Genomic DNA, 3,305 nt, shown 5'->3' on the forward strand with positions numbered 1-3,305 from the left:
ATTTCCCAAACTCACAATTTCTTGTATCCAAAAAGAGGAGAAGTTACAATTCATACTTTTGTATGAATAATACACGTCTTTGATGACTCCTATCAAAGTACAAATCAATCACCTACAGTTTCAGTTACTCTATCAGTCCGCAGAATGATCTTCCCCTCACAGATCCCCTTACCTGCACAGTTCTCTTCATCAGTATAGTCTGGGCAGTCAAACCCCATTACACCTTTGCTGGTAATTGGGTATGCATGATTCCATCGCCACAAGTCCATTCAGATGAGGTGCATGCTGCATGCAAGGTAAACACCAAAAGCTAACAATACTATCAACTTACAATCAAATTTTTTCAATTTTTATGGCAACAAATAGGGAAATAAATACAATTTTGAGCATGGTCCATGAAAAAAATGCAATGAAATTTCACAAACTATGCTAGAAAACATTTACTACATGCATAAAATAATCATGAAGCATTTAATATAACCTACAGCAGGCATAACTGTTTTGGTTAGTAAACATAAATGAAAGCATTATAATACAGCATTATAAAACAGCATGCTCACCATAGCCATTCTTTATCAATAATATCCTATGCCCAATATTAAGGGCTTTTGAGTATCCTAACAAAGTGAAATGCAAGTTGTGTTTATTTTTTTTGTCTAATTAGTTTAATCATTAAAAGTGCTTAACACCTGGATCACAATTGTCTTCATCACTGTAGTCAGGACAATCATATCTACCATCACACCTATATTCATTTGGTATGCAATGAACCACTGCTTGACCGGTCCTCCATTGCTCTGAACGACCATTGGCAGAACATTTTCTAATTCGACCAATACCACCCAAGTTTGTTCACACGCTACTGCCTGTCAGAAGTCAATTTTATATTTAGACTTTTCCTTATGTTAGGGCTTTATTTTTCGATCCATTTGTTACGAACAGTGATCAAATCAAACCACTGAGGAAGTACCTTCCTTCCATTAATTTTATACATTCTGAGCCCTGAAATGATTAGTTTCGACATTTTGCACAAACACATATCGCAAGTAGTCGAGGAACTAAACGCTGCACTTTTGACTAAACATATCAATATCATATACTCCGGACGCATCAAAAACAGACCACCAACAGTATTTTTTCTACCTTTCTCTATATTCCGCGCAAGTCGCCCCCGTTATAGGCCGAATCCCTTTTCCCCTGTTAATGGCCTTCCAAAGCCTATTTCTTCGCTTTTTTCTTATCACTTGTGAATTGTCCGACAGCCTCTGAAATCCCAGCTTCGTTTTACAGATGTACCCGCTTTCAACCACACATTTCTGGACCATAATACTAATCCGGTTCAGCCAGCAGTTCCCGTTATTGACGTGTCATTTTTACATCATACATTTCGATCATTCGTTTGCATCATTCGCTTGTAAGCTGTATACCGTATTCTGTTATTTTCATCTGTTTTGCACGTTACCCTACCGGCACGTGGTCACTAGTTCTGTACTCTCATTCCTACCTCTACAATACCATCTTGTTTTTTTACACTTGTTTGATCTCCAGACCAGGACTAGTCCTTGCATGTTAAATGGACATTGACACAAATGATTTGTTCCTTATCTCCTCTCAACAACGACCACGGCTTATTAGGCCAACGAGAGACGCTCCCTGAACTACCCCACGCATTTTTTGGTCATTGTCCATTTACATCCAAGACAGGTCCTTGTTTTAAGAAAATGATCAATAAATTGTAAACCCAAGGATTTTATTTCATAGTTATAATGCAGGAGTCCCATAACTTTCCCTGTGCTGTATTGGTACTGCCAACCCTCTAAATACCTGAATCCTCTTATATATCAGATTTCAAGTCATACCTGATGCAAACGAACATCCCTCGACAACATGTCACTATGTACAAATGGACAGGCTTCAATACCTTGAACTTCTGTGCTTACCTGATTATATTATGTTCCAAGCACTAGTTGTGGTTGAAAGCCTTGTACCATCCCATGTAACACGCAGCTGCGTATCGGTCGGGAATTTGGCTGGGGTGATTCAAGTATACATAAACACATCGAATAAATAGGCCTTGTGGAATTCCATTCAACCGTGGACCAAGTGCCTTATCTGTTCCTATCACGGAGTGGCGCCTTCAGTCTGCCATATAGAGCAGGTCTCAAAAATAACTTTTTTTTTTTTTTTTAGGTCTTAGTGGATTACTTGATATTGGCTATTTATCCACCAGGTGCCTTCTGTTCAGTTTCGCTGCAGCTTCGCTATTTGTTTTTTGTTCAAAAATTCGAAACACAACTCCTTCGTTCTCTCGATAACATATGTAACCTTGTACCGTGACGGGACGTCTTTTTATTGGGAGTTGATCTTTCTTAACCAAATGGATCGAAAATAACCCAAATCCTGAACCTAATAAAAGTCAATATAAATATGACTTCTTGTCTGGCCGATGTTCCGTAAGCGTGGGACGGAGTAGACTTTGTTTTTATTGTCGAATTTAAATTTTCTGCACTTGTCGTTCAGATCAATGGACCTGCAGCAGTGGTTCATGCATACCAAATGAATATAGGTGTGATGGTAGATATGATTGTCCTGACTACAGTGATGAAGACAATTGTGATCCAGGTAAGACTTTTAATGATTAAAAATTAGACAAAAAAAACACAACTTTCATTTCAATTTTGTTAGTTGATACTCAAAGCCTTTAATAATTGGGCATAGATATTATTTGATAAAGGAATGGCTATGGTGAAGCATGCTGTTTTATAATGCTGTATTATAATGCTTTCATTTATGTTTACTAACCAAAACAGTTATGCCTGCTGTAGGTTATTATTAAATGCTTCATGATTATTTTATGCATGTAGTAAATGTTTTCTAGCATAGTTTGTGAAATTTCATTGCATTTTTTTCATGGACCATGCTCAAAATTGTATTTATTTCCCTATTTGTTGCCATAAAAATTGAAAAAATTTGATTGTAAGTTGATAGTATTGTTAGCTTTTGGTGTTTACCTTGCATGCAGCATGCACCTCATCTGAATGGACTTGTGGCGATGGATCATGCATACCAATTACAGCAAGGTGTAATGGTGGTTTTGACTGCCCAGACTATACTGATGAAGAGAACTGTGCAGGTAAGGGGATCCTGTGAGGGGAAAATATTCTGGGACTGATAGAGTAATTGAACTGTATGTGATTTGATTTGTACTTTGATAGGAGTCATCAAAGAACGTGTATTATTCATACAAAAGTATGAATTGTAACTTCTCCTCTTTTTGGATACAAGAAATTGTGAGTTTGGGAAAT

General features: G+C 37.3%; 1 protein-coding gene and 1 long non-coding RNA gene across 2 annotated transcripts in view; one reads left to right on the forward strand and one right to left on the reverse strand.

Moving 5' to 3' along the window:
- The window catches only part of LOC119594571, a 3,818-nt gene extending 3,587 nt beyond the window's left edge, over positions 1 to 231 (reverse strand). Inside the window, exon 1 of the long non-coding RNA XR_005230638.1 lies at positions 173 to 231. This is a non-coding gene — a long non-coding RNA (uncharacterized LOC119594571). The remainder of the gene's footprint in view (positions 1 to 172) is intronic.
- The window catches only part of LOC119594807 (basement membrane-specific heparan sulfate proteoglycan core protein-like), a gene marked incomplete at its 5' end in the record, with an annotated part of 219,836 nt that overhangs the window by 73,849 nt on the left and 142,682 nt on the right, over positions 1 to 3,305 (forward strand).

This window comes from Penaeus monodon, chromosome 34 (assembly GCF_015228065.2).
Source record: "Penaeus monodon isolate SGIC_2016 chromosome 34, NSTDA_Pmon_1, whole genome shotgun sequence".
Lineage (NCBI taxonomy): Eukaryota > Metazoa > Arthropoda > Malacostraca > Decapoda > Penaeidae > Penaeus > Penaeus monodon.